This window comes from Urocampus carinirostris, chromosome 1, assembly GCF_059441175.1.
Source record: "Urocampus carinirostris isolate Australia breed hairy pipefish chromosome 1, RoL_Ucar_1.0, whole genome shotgun sequence".
NCBI lineage: Eukaryota > Metazoa > Chordata > Actinopteri > Syngnathiformes > Syngnathidae > Urocampus > Urocampus carinirostris.
This window is the reverse complement of record NC_142349.1, coordinates 43554002-43568492: the sequence shown is the minus strand read 5'-3', so window position 1 is coordinate 43568492 and position 14491 is coordinate 43554002. Positions and strand designations below refer to the sequence as shown.

Sequence of the window (14491 nt, the reverse complement as noted above, 5' to 3'; positions counted from 1 at the left end):
ATCCCGGCATAGCGAGCGGCACAAAGGGAAGGATAACGACCGGATAATGCCCGTCAGTTGTTGTTGTTATTGTTGTTGTTGTTTGGTATGTTGCACGGACATCAAGGTGAGGTGGGGCAAGGGGCAGGGTTTGTGTCGTTGCACCAGTAGACGCGCGGATTTGACTGCCGGTGCATGGTTGACAAGGGCTGCGCGTGTGCACCAACTTCTTGTTCATTCATCCTCCACTTTCCTCACTCGCTTGGCTTTTTCTCCGTGGTGACATCACTTCCTGGCCACATGGCAGAGGAATCCCGCGCGGGTGTTAGCGCTCGAAGGGATGTTTTGGGCAGTGGTCCACAAAGTTGGGCGCGTTACTGAAAAAAAAAAGAAGCAATTAGTGACCGTTACTAGCTACTTTATTTGAAGAGTTATTCTTTTAAGTAGCTGGTTAAATTACTCTATGCACTTAAATAGTACCTCAGCACATAACAAAATAAATGGAAGCGGTGAAGCTTTGGTGTTTCTTGTGTGTTCTTGCAAAGGAGCATCTAGCCGAGACGCTCCTTATCCATTTTGTCTTCAATTCACTCAAACGTGTCATTCTCCATTACTGAGTACTGTTCAATATGTTTCATTTTTTGAGGCATAGTGTATTGCAAAAATCATTTTACTAATAAAAATACCAAAATTCAGAATTCTGTGCTCACGTTTGCACCATTGATTTCCTGTTTGTCTGCTCTTACTGTATATGCCGCACCCCTTTTCCCACACGCTGTATACCATTAGCTACTGGTGACACACTACCAAAGATTTAAGATGATCCCTGATTTCAGTATTTTATTTTATTGAGGTAAATACAGCTTGGATGTGAGTATACATTGTAGGGAGGATATCAGTCTGGAGAAATCCTTGCACTCTGTAATTTAGACAGTGGTATTGTGTCTGTAAGGGAGGTGTACTTTGTAGGGTCATATAACACATGCTAACTCCACCTCAATGATGTAATCAGCGGTGGGGTGCTGGCCGACTAAGGGTTCCTTGTTCTGTCCTGAGTTGGGGGAACACATATCTATTAAATATGGTTGACATTTATTAAGTGTTTTTCATAAGTAGTTGAGTAACGCACCATATTGTAACGACCTTTGAGTTACAATTATTTTTATTTTATTTGTATTAACGCTTTGCAGTGTCCGTTACTGAGAAAAGTAATCGCATTCCAGGAACACATTATTCCCAACACTGGTGGTGGGCAACCATTCCTGTACCACAGACCAGTTATTTGTCTGACAATATTTTATTGGCCCAGCCAAATAAAGATGTTTGTACATTTTTCCAAAACAATAATACAAAATAATAATGATGACGATTATAACAACAATTTCACAATTATTAAAAATGACACCTTCAATGATGATAATGAGTGCAAATTCACTGTGTAGCTATTTGGAACATTTAGATGTCTTTGTAACATTACCCCATAATTGCATTCATTCATTTTCAGAACCGCTTATCCCAGCGTAGGTTAAGGGAGTGCTGGGCCCATCTCACCCATGTTTTTGGAATGTGGGAGGAAACCAGAGAGACCGAGTGCACAGGTGAACTGGACCATTTAACAACTGGAAGTGGCATCGAACCGCGAGATGACAAACTGCTGCGCTAAAATTCTGACGAAGACATGGTTAATCTTATCTATCCTGGCTGACGTTCAAAGAAACTGCGCGGATCGGATGTATCGACATTTCGTTCCGTATACACGTGTACACGAATGACAATAAAGTTAATCTGAATATGAATTTCCACACAAGGAGGCCGATAGCTGGACATCTGAACATATGAGGCGGACGTGCTAATGGCAACACACTCTGGTTGCTACCATAACATTTAACGCAAAACGTCACGGCTATCCGCGTGGCATGTACTTAAGTCTACACACTTACTAAATTAACCAACCCTGCAAAATAAAAAAGTTTGCTGGTTTTAAGTGGTTTCAGTGTCCTGTTTAGGGATCATGCATCCGTCAACTTTGTTCTCGAATGTTTTTCCCTGGCGGCATGTGTGTTTAGAATTGTTCTAGCACGACATAGTTGACCATTCTTCATGAGGATTGGTTATAAGCATGAAACTTTGGTTCAGTCTATCTTTGGCAGGTGGGAAATCTTGTTTCTAAGATGACAGTTGCCCCGCCCAGCAGGTAACTGCGTTACTACCACCTGAAAGCTCCGTAGCAGTCGCTTTAAAACAACAATAGGCAAAACGTAATGAAATTTAATTAATTTTCAAAGATTGCATCACAAAATATATAGGGTCAGGAATGTGTGAAATATGAATCATATTTGGAAAAATTTACTTTGGGCCTTATCAAATATTTTTGGGGGTACATTTTGTCTACAGGACATAAATGACAATCAGTGTCTGGCCCGTTGCTCAAAAAAGTAATTAGTTACAGTTCCTAGTTACTTCATTCAAAAAAATATTTTACCCCGCAGAAAACTGAAAACCAAAAGTCTTTACTCTAAAAGTAATTATCTAGGTACAAATTACAGTGTATACTTACATTGAAGCAAACCCACTAAAACAACCACTCCTGGAAAAAAGGGGGATAGGGGGGGTCACAGGCCGATCTTTGTTTCTTCAGAAGGCCGACACCATACGCCAAGAACTGAAGCAAAAGGTTGGCGTCTTTTGTTCCGCCAACCTTCACAACAAACTCTTCCAACAAGACAGATTTTGTTCCCTTGAGTTAAAACAAGGGAATATTTCACAACAATTTCTGACATGCCATGAAATAATTCCCAGTCCTCAAAAAACGTTGATTGTTTTCCGCAGCGAGTTCCTTATTCCTTTGTGTACTTATACTTATTTTTCCTGTGAACTGATGAATCAATAATTTTCATGCACTGCAAAATCAAAAATGTGACATGTTTTGGAGTAGTTGCCTTACATAATAATGGGACCAGCCAAAATCTGAAATGAAATTAATCTGTTTCACGTTTTTCAAGTTTCTTCAGTAGAGCGTTAGCTAAAGAAAACCTCCATATATCTGAAAGTTTGTGTGCCTTGATTAAAGTACATTGAACTATCAAAAACCTCCATCCATCCATCCATCCAATATCGGAACTGCTTAAGAGTCGTGGGGGGTACTGGAGCCCATCCCTAGCAATAATCGGGCAGTTGGCAGGGGACACCCTGAACTGGTTGTCATTCAGTCGCATAGCACAGCGAGACTGACAACTCACTCGCTCATTCACACCTAGGGAAAATTTGGACTAGCCAATTAACATGACATGCATGTTTTTAGAATGTGAGAGAAAACCCGGAGTGCCCGGAGGAAACCCACACAAGCACAGGTAGAAAATGCAAACTCCACACTGGAAGTTTCGATCTCATGAACTGTTCCGCGGACCCGCTAACTATTCAGCCGCCGACTATCAAAAACAGTAAAAAATAATTCACTTAAAATTGCTACGTAACCTATCTTTCAAATTTTGGGACTGTCAATGTTTTTCCATTCTTTTATAATTATCCCCCCAAAAATATGGCGCTCCAAAAAGGCAAGACACGTTTAAAAATTGATCAACTTGGCTCTTTAATTTAATTGGTCAATAACGTTTTGTTTAAAATAATTGATTGACCATCCCTTTTTGCTACAAAAGAAACTTTTCATCTCATCTCATTAGCCGTACCGCTTATCCTCATTAGGGTCGCGGGGGGCTGCAGCCCATCCCAGCCATCTCCAGGCAGTGGGCAGGGGACACCCTGAACTGGTTACCAGCCAATCGCAAGGCACACAGGGACAGACAACTCTTTCGCTCATTCACACCTAGGGACAATTTGGACCGGCCAATTCACCTGAAATGCATGTTTTTGGAATGTGGGAGGAAACCGGAGTGCCCGGAGGAAACCCACGCAAGAACGGGGAGAACATACAAACTCCGCACAGGAAGTCTGGAGCTGGATTTGAACCCACGACAGGTTCCCATGACATGAACTGTGCCGCACAAGCGCTAACCACTGCGCTGCCGTGCTGCCCCTCAAAAGAAACTTTTCAGTCAAAAGAGAGAACCTATAGACATGCAAATAAAAGAATGCAACGTTGTTTAATTCTAACAAACTATTATTTATTTATATAGCATCGAAAATCATATGAAATTAAAGGACATAGGACATTGTCTAAAGAGAAACTCACATTTCTAATTAACAAAAGAGAAAAGAACCGGGAAAGGACAGGGAGTTGGAAGTGGCAACATTGTAATTACTTAGAGAAATACATGACTCTAGATCAGGGGTGGCCAACCATTCAGCGACTAAGAGCCAATCTTTCGTCTGTGTTACTACAAAGAGCCACATCATAGTTGTTAACGGGGGCGAGTTGATTATTTTTTTTCTTTGTTACTAAAAAGCCACATTATACACATAAACATCTTTTAATCATGTACGCACGCATACACAAATCTCTACTCGACTAGATCTGATGAAAATAACCACACCAACATGATAATATCAATAATTTTCAACAGTTAACATTGTGAGCACTGTTCCAGATCCATTATCGACTTGAGGTCTGAGAGCTTGGGAAGGTCCTTGTCCTTCTCTTCCATGAACAGTTTCACTGGATCCAAAAGCTCAAAGAAGCGAGATAGTACCTGGCTTTTTGACAGCCACCTCACAGTGCAGTGCAGCGGCAGGTCACCTCGAAGTCCTTGGTCCAGTTCAGCGATGATATTCCTGAAAATCCTTCGGTTAAGCGCATGGGTGCAGATGAAGTTGACGATTTCCATCACAGGTTTCATGACGTGGTCAAATTTGAGTGATTTAGACACGAGTTGCTCCCTGTGGATGATGCAGTGGAAATCCCAAAAGTCTGGAAATGTTTGATCAGCTTTGTACAGTCCCACAAGCCCGTTCATTGATCCGATGATGGCTGGCGCTCCATCCGTAGCTCTTGCAGTTAGTTTGTTTGCAGGTCAGTGTGCAACTGTTATTCAACAGCTGCATTAATATCGGATATTCTTCGTTCCATACTGTGGCGAGACAGTTGAACATCTGATTTGCTCTGTTTTAGTTTGTTGTCTACAGGAGCCAAGATTCCAAAGGCGTCAATGACGCATTTTTAATGAATTCTCTTTCGTTGTATAGCTTTTTAGCCCGTGCTATGTTCCAAGCTAACTGATACCAAGCAAGCATTACGGTCTCAGAGTGTTTCATAACTTTTTTTTGAAAGAAATGCAACTGTTTTTCTGCTTTGCTTTTCGTAGTCAACAACTTTTTCTTACTAAGTTCAGTCCCTTTTGGAAATTCCTGTTCGATGTTAGGGTGGAGTGCGCTGAATTGACGCTGAAGATTTGAAGCTGAAGATTTGAAGCTTTGAAATGCCGCGTTACGTATAAGGCAGATAGGCTTGCCATTACGTTCAATAAAATAATATAAACTCTCCCATTCTGACAAAAACGTCCTGTGTTCTTCTACATATTTTAGTTTGGCTGTGCCTTTTTACCTGCCATTTCAAGAGGTAATTTCACATAAATTGACTACAATACATTTTGTCAAACAAATATTTTCTCGTCGCTCGTTTTACGTCCCTAAAACAGACATTCATTGTCGGAGTGCCATCTAGCTGTAGGGAAGGCAAATTACAGTGCCGGCTAAACATTCTTGATGCATGTCATGTTACAGCTTCGAAAGAGCAGCATTAAACCAGTTTATAACAGCTCCTAATAAGCCGCATGAAACTAGTTCAAGAGCCGCATGCGGCTCGAGAGCCGCGGGTTGGCCACCCCTGCTCTAGATGGATGTGCCTGTTTTGAGAAATATGCCTAACAAATATGTTCAAAGCTTCACGGCTATCAAAAAAAAAAAAAAAAAAAAAAACAGACAATATTTTTCCTTTCGTGCACAAGTTACCTTGATGAACAAGTTTGTAGGTCACGTCTTGCCCAGCAACAGAACACATTTGGGTGCCCACAGCTGATCTGAAGATCTCACCTCGGGGGACCTTTGTTCTATAGCCATTCAGAGAATATCTCTACTCACCCTAAACAAGCTTGCAAAACTTACGAGTGATTTGGAATTTTTTTGTTGCTGTTAATGTTTTGTACCACTTAGATTGCACTGCTGTTATGATGCACTATTCTTGTATGGCACAATTATTGAACAGTTATTATATCTTAGGCTAGTCTATAACTTATGATAGTCTATATGTGCAATCTTTTACATTTTTCTACTTTACAGTCTTTATTAGATTATTGTGGAGTTCCATGTCTTATCTCGTATATATATATATATATATATATATATAAATGACTATAAAGACAATTAAATTCAATGTTTTGTATATCTACAAATGTATTCACCTAAGAGCATCTTTTTAAATGCACGATTATATGATAGTTCATGTAATTTTACTTTTTATTCAAATTTCTCTTTTAATGAATGAAGGTGTTTTTTACCACAGGTAGGCACAATACACAATGTTCCTGTAAATGGCAGTAACTTGTGTGTGTTTGCCATGCCTGTGGCCACACAGCAGTCATAGCAGACCCACACAGCGACCCCATCAAAGAGCCTCGATGATCCTGTCCACAACATGCTCGCGTGGGTCTTTGTGTGTGTGTGTGTGTGTGTGTGTGTGTGTGTGTGTGTGTGTGTGTGTGTGGGCACAGCAAGATGCTGATATGTCACCCCAACCATGCGACTGCAACCTCTTTTGCTCTCTTGCTTTCACTTGCCAAAACACGAATCCTCGCTCGTCAGGAAGTGTGACAAAACATTGGCGCACCCTCGTGCACTCACACACATCCACCCGTTTGTGCGCTATTGGCAATGGGCAAACGGTTTTGTGTGCGTTTAGCAACTAGCTAGTTTCTGCATTATCAAAAAGTACCGTACATGCTAGCTGTATTTATTTAATTTTCCAAACTATAAGGCTCACCAAATTATAAGGCACACGATTATATATATATATATATATATATATATATATATATATTTATATATATATATATATATATATATATATATATACACAGTGTATATAGAATTGACTCTAAAAAAAAATACAAATATTCACACTAAAAAGTAATTTAAAATATATTTTTTTTAATTTTAGAATAACGGCAACTTTGAAGAACATCATGTTTGTAACTGAAACTAGTGCGACTAAAATCAGTGTGATCATGCAATAAGACTTAATGTCTTTACCTATGTCATATACAGTATGTCCCTTGTGGCTCTGTGGTTAGAATTTGGTGCTCTTAAGGTTGCTATCCGGGTGTGTTCCCTGTTGCCACCATTTGTTATGCAATCGTGGTCAGCGTTTGCATTTACAAGCTGATCAATAATTGCACGAATTTGATAATTTTCCAGTATGTAGTTTCATTTTTCTGTAAACAAGCCACACATCATGATATGTTCAAATATCTGGCCAATTTGGGGTTTTGGGTGCACTTTGTAGTCTGGTAAATACGGTAAGTAAACTTTTCCCTTTGACACAAAAAAAAAGGCTATCCTGCTGTAATTTCCTGTAACTCACTTTCCCTCTGATGTGTCCTAGCGTCAGTGTCGGGCTGTGGCCAATTAGCTGACAATTAGCGATTAGCCGCCAATGTGAGCGCGTCTTGGCTGGGGGAAAAAAATAAAGTGTTTGGTGCAAGAAAGGCTGTGCGCTAATTAGCTGCGCTATTATAAAAGGTGTGTGTTTGGTGCCTTTAACGCACTTCAAGACAAAGAAGGAAAGAAGAAAAAGTAAAAGCATCTTTCTGGGGCGAGCACAGAGAGAGAAAAATAAGGCGTTCAGCTATTTTTAGAACACATTTCCACGTTGCCCGGACTGATTACGCATCTTCAGCACACAGCAATCAAAGTTAAGCCATTGAATTAATTAGGTATAATGTCAAAAATGATCCATAACAGTGCACATTTTTGGAATAGAGACCTTTACTTGTTTAATAAATATTCTATTTTAAATAAAAAACAGAGAACAAACCCTATTTATAGGCTCAAGCAATTGTCTAAAGGTGGAATCTGTTGTTGGAGGTGTCCTTAAGGAGTAGAAAGTATATATTTTCTAATGAATAAAGGGTGCATGATTTGAAAAGGTTGTTACACTTTCTCTTGACTTAAAGTCATAATTGCAGCTTTTGTCTGCCTGTTCATGATGAACGTGCAAGTACATGCATTTCTTAGACACACTTGGATACACTTATTTTTTCCTCTTCTTGGGGTTTGGGCTTTTTTTACTTTCACCACTGCTCCACTAATTTATAGAAATTAAAACTGCAGAAATGAGAATGACGTCACTCCCCAGCACTCCCCCAGCTCCTTTTCTTCTAAGCTAATGTGGTCTGCCCGAACAGCTCTGGTAAAAGTAAGATTAGAACAAATAAGCACAATGCAAAATAAAGCATAAATATAAATTTAAGCAGAAACTATTTCACTTTCAACTTCCTAAGGACACCTCAAACGACGCATCCCACAAGAAATACAAGTACTGTACTTTATAAACATGTTTTTACAAATATTGTGTGTAAAGTCAAATTATAATGTTTAAATAATAACGCTTCCGTATTGCACTACTGATTCAGAAAAAGAACAGAATTGATATCAGGACCCTTTTTTTTACTTAGGTGGACATTTCGCCATCATGTGGACTGTTGATATTCTAAGCTGTTATTCATTATTATTCATACTGCTGGAACAAAATAAATGTCCCCATTGTGGGACGAATAAAAGATTATTTTATCTTCTTATCTCCTAACTCTTATCTCTTAATTAATGCGGAAAACAAAAATTTGGCATGAAAATGCTTTTCCCTTCCTTTATCATGTGGAATAGTCCAAATGTAATAGAAAGTATCTTCCTTTGCCTTCTGATGCTTTTGTTGATTAAATGGCATTTAAAGAAACTGGAAATTATAAAAGATTTGCGTGTATGGAATGTAGGTTCATCAAGCTGTGTTATGTACGTGTGCAACTTATTATTATTATTGATGCTCGGGTAGAAAAGAGGCGGGGCAGCTCTTGAGCTAATCACACAATGGACGGTGGAAAATCTAAAGGAAATAAGCCACAAAAGTAAACAGCGATACTGTGAGTGATAATAATTTTTCTTTTCGGAGAGAGGGATCGAATTGCAAGAGTGTAGTTGTTTCAAGACAGGGTTTGTTCTGTGTTACAAATGTAATATAATATGTTGAAGTTGTGTCTAAAGTCTGGTGTTGGATTTAAGGTTTTAAAATTACGGATTCAAAATAGGGTTGTTGATTTGAGCTTCAGGGTTTTTATGGGTGCTTGTAATCCTTGAACATACATTTATTTTATTGTTGTGTTTTCAAGGTTTAAGATGTGCTTGAATTGTGGGTAAAGTGATTGTAAATGCTTGGAATTGTTGCATGTTTTGCAACAAGTCAGCTTAAAAAATAATCTTTGGTTCTTTGCTATGTCATTGCATTTCATATTCCCTCGTGATTAACGGCAGCAGGCATTAGTTTGCATGGCATTGTCCTATGAAGCATCGCCGGATTCTACAGTTTGCGTACTGTAAAACAGGTGCATGCTACGACTAAAGAGGGAACTATAAAATGTGTATTAGGCCAAATATTATGAAATCAATCATATACATTTATTCAAGGCCATACAAAAAATTAAGGTGAAAGATTCCTGCAACTGAATGTGATTTTTAACAAACACCTCTATGGTGAGAGATTTGTCTCAAAAATCTTTACACACGTATTGTTCAGATCCAAAAAATGAAATGAAATCTGCATTTATATAGCGCTTTTCAAGTCAATGACCTCCCAAAGCGCTTTACATTGTGCTTCACATTTCCCAATAGCGGCCATGATCTGTGCAGCCATATAAGGCTGCTAACATGCTTATTGGGGGCATTGGGGGTTCAGTGTCTTACCCAAGGACACTTCGGCATGTAACACGGACAAGCCGGAATTCGAACTGGGATCCCTTAATCCTAAAACGATCGCTCTACCTCCTGAGCTACTGCTGCCCCAAAATGTATTCACAATTTACTCAATCTCTTAAAATAATATTTCTTGATAAAAGCATACAGACAATTAAAAGTCACACATGTATATCACAGAGGGTTGTGGCCCTGCAAAATATATTATTCATCGGATTGCTTCTTTCTTTGGTAGTGGAGAACTTGGAAAATTGGCTGTGAAAGTCCTTATAAAGTGCTTGAATTTGGCCATGAAAAAGGTGTACGGACCCTGGAATTTCTAAGTGAGGTTTCAGGTTAGGGTTGAAACAATCTACAAATTTGATTTCACCCTGGCACACCAGGAAGTGAGGCATTTTTTTTAGAAGGTTAGTCAATGTCGAGGAAAAAGAAAGACAGGCAGGAGCAGAAGAGAAACGTGGGAGGAAAGACGAGAAAAGGAGGAGGCATCGGCGTCAAAGCGGCGCGATGAAAGCGCGACAACAAGTGATCATTACGAAGCGTAACGCTGGCTACGTCTGCCCGCGACCGCCGGGAAATTTGAAAGGGAAGCAATTTCTCATCATGCCATCTCACACACACAATAAGGTGGTGTTGTTTTGCGGGAGTGAGGCGCATAGCATCTGACTTTCAGTTAAAGCCGGGTTCAAAGGTCGACCTGCAGAGGCTCTGGCATCAGCAGCATGCTTGTGCACGGACTAATGAGAAAAAACATTCGCGCTGCTCCAGTTTGTCCTCTTTTGAAAGCGATCAGGTTTCCTGAATTGTGGATTATCTTGTTTTCTTACTTTTTTTTTTAATCGATACTTACCCTTCTAGGTGGAGAGAGGCTAATTTGTGATTGTTTTTGGTTGGTTGGAGCACCAACCAACCAACCACCACCAGTCTAGAACCTTTTGCGTAGGTATAATTGGTTGATTATTTTTTTCATTTAACCTAGCTAAGTTTGTACAGGTGCTTGAAATCCTTAAAAATGCTTGAGTTTTAAAAATGTGTTTTCAAAGTTTGTAATGTGCTCACATTTAATCAAATGCTTGAAACTCTTGTCATGTTTCTTGGCAGTCCAACCCAATAGACCACACATTAAATGAAATGAGATAAAACAAATCTGCTTAAAGATTAAGCAGGTGTGCCTGCTCTAGGTGGCTTTGCTTTGAAATTGCATTTTTTTCCTTGTGATTAACAGCAGATGGTATTAGTTTGTATTGGATAGTCATGTAAAGCGTCATCGCCCCCTTCGCACTGCTCCCAAGAAGACAGGTGCATCAGAGCAAAATGCAGTTTTAATGAACGATAGCTAGGAAACGGAACATATATAGCTTACACGTGGAACAATTCTTTCTGCATGCTACAAAGTATGAAAAAATGTCATCCAATTCCTTAAAATAAGAGTCAACCAGTCCAGTCATATGAAAGGTAATTCAAAGAGATAAACTATTAACCTACTACTTACTTAGTTAATATATGTATATATGCGTGTATGTATATATATATATATATATATATATATATATATATATATATATATATATATATGTGTGTGTCATTTTCTTTGTTTTTATTGCAAACCGTTTCCTACATTATTCCCCTAAACAGGGCACCATAACATGATGAAATGTATATTAGTGCAAGGATTATGTATCAATTAGGACATTTATTATGGGCCATGTAAAAATTAACTTAGCGTTCCCAATTGATACGTTTATTCTTTTAATGGTACTCGATACATTGGAAGACAGGCTTTGAAAGTCCTCAAGCAGTGCTTGAATTTGGCCATGAAATAACTTCATGAACCCAGTCTCAAACCAGTGTCTGAAACTCAGGACAAAAAGTTCCCGGACAGATTTTTATTTTTTTCTTGAAAAAGACTTTGGCCAGCCGGGCGGCGACGTTTTGAAAAGTTATACGCCAGACGTAAAAGATGCACGCTGGGCGTCCGGGCAGAAGTTATTTCAGACACTGCTTAAACATTTAACCAGAAGTTGTTCAACATTAAATGCAGTTTTTTTGTACTTCAAAGAATGTTTATACAGTATTGTTTAACTTAGATTCTGTTACAAAAGACAGGCTTTAATTTGTTATCATAAGTCATCTTCCCTAACAAAATAACATTTTATTTTTGCTTCGGGTTCGGTCCCGCAAATGAAGTCAATTGGTCGGGCTCGATCAGGCTCTGAGACCTAAGGCCTGTCAGGTCGGCCTCGAATTTCATGCCAGATCTTCAAAGTTAAAAACAAATACAATTTGAAACCACAGTAATTTTATGAACCTATATTAAATGTAACATGGGATTTCTTTACACGCCACCAGAGCAGTGATTTCACAGATTTACTCCAGCCAGCGAAAACAATGCCAAGAGAAGCACAAAAGCCAAGTGAGCCGCAACACGCCAAACAATGGTCCGCAGTTTTAAATATTTCCACTTGATCTCGCCAAAGTCATGTGCATCTCCAAACCACTTGCTGTTTTTGTGTTTGCTGACTACCATTTATCAACCAGAGAACATTTGAGAAAAAACCCAAATACATCTTTCTCTTAAACGAAACATTTGCTACCAAATTGTGCTTTTTATCTCCAGTCAGTTAGCACATGAATGAAAAAAATACAGGATAAATAAAAATTAGCACCCAAGTGTCATTTCACAAGATGAAAGCATTTTTAGCTATTTTCTATAATAGATATGGCATCTACTAGTATAACTCCCCAATTTAGGTAAACATAAAAGCAGAAACATACATTTGATGATTAAATCATTTGCACTTAAATTTGTGTTTGCTATTGTTATAAATTCCGGTTTGCATGCGTTTCCTTGAGCTTAACAAACTGCAGTGGAAATTGAAATGTTTTTTTTTTTTGCAAATACACAGTAGATAAACTCTACAAGAAATTCTATCTTAGTAAAGAAGAAAATATTGAAACACTGTAGGGATCACTATTCTAGCCCCAGTGAGAGTGTACTTTTCTACCATGTGGCCCCAGAGCTAAAATTTATTTAAGACCTTTGCACAAGAGGATGTATCGTGTGTGACAAACATTGATGACTCATCTTAAAACACTAGGCTAATAATTCCAAACATCTCAAAAACTGGGTTATCCTTATTCATGGGTCGCTTCAGGTGTTGGGCACCCCGCCGAGTGGCAGCCCCGTTCTCACCCTATTCTATATTTAAACTGAAGGTCACCTGTTGGGGAGCATCGGGGAGCAAAGGTCGCAGGCTTTGATTGACAGGCGGGGGAACGCCCGACCCTTTGGTAAAGGCGATGGCCGGTCTTCTGACTCAGTGCTGACTCAAGCCAAGAGCGACCCCGTCGGCATAGTAAGACCGTGCAGCGGTCTGGAGCACAACAGAGGGAGCTTTGAAGATTGGGTTGTAGCAAACGGTGTTGGGCGTGTTAACAAAAAAAGTAATAGCTACTAGTTACTTTATTTAAGAAAAAGGTGTTTCCCTCCAGATCACTGACATCCAAAAGTAGCGCGTTCCTCTAAAAGCAACTATTTGGTTACAAATTATTGTATTTACTCACTTTAAAAAGTAAGACCGGGCCTAAAAAAATACATCCGAATCCAACCCTGGCCCTTGGGTATTCAAGCTTGAACCAGCCCAAGCCCAACAAATTAACTTGATTCAGAAAACTTTTGTCATATTTTAAATTTTCATGTTTTATTTGTGAAGACTCAGGAGCAGATGGGCTTCTCTCTCGCTTTTTTTTTTGTTATCTACCCTTAATTGTTCTTTGTTTCATTACTTTGTGGAAGATACGTCCAATGGATTCCATCCACCTCTCGCACCTTCTGAGCATGCGGACGCAGGCTTTTTCAGTGGGATTGGGTACTGAATCACGCAGATCCTCCACAAAGAAATAGAGAAAAATGATGGCGAGAAAGAAACCCGCATGTCATAATTGAAAGTATAGAGTCGGGCCCGGGCATAAGAACTTACGTCTTTCCTGCTTTGAAGCGAACCCACTAAGCCTGCTCAAAAAAAGTCAAATAATGAAATAGAAAAAAAGCAAATAATGAAGCGATGAAACGTTAATATTTATTGGTTTGTGCAATCTTGAGAGCATGCAAGCTACTATTTGAGACACTCCTTATTACTTATGTCCTTTGTCTTTTAATGATTCAAATATTTCCTTTTCCATTATTGGGTAATGTCCAAGATGTTTTCTTTTTTTCTCCAGAGATGGTGTATTGCAAAACAATAATTTTACAATTAAAAAGACACAAATTTAGCACTTTTTACCATAATTTCTGTGATCATGTTTGCTGCATTCCTGTCGTTGTTCCCATGTGAGTTACACCCCTCTGCCCCATGCTGGCTACCATTTGCTACTCCGACACACGTTATTTTTTCGCTCCTAAAGGTGCACATACAAGTCGTGGTGGACGTGACTGAGGACTGAAGTGTGTAATTCCCCATGAAAGTTGCGTGTGTGTATATAACCAAGGAGCTTGTGGTGATTGCACAACGTGTTTAAGTTATTTTGACGCTAAACATGGGTAAGAGGCACAACTAATATTAAATTGATGATTCAAAAATGGAGAAAACTGAAAAATGAG

At 39.1% G+C, this 14491-nt stretch overlaps 1 protein-coding gene across 7 annotated transcripts in view; it reads left to right on the top strand.

The window, feature by feature from the left end:
• The window catches only part of LOC148374750 (RNA binding protein fox-1 homolog 3-like), a 600089-nt gene that overhangs the window by 185518 nt on the left and 400080 nt on the right, over positions 1–14491 (top strand). The gene's annotated exons all lie outside the window — the stretch shown is intronic.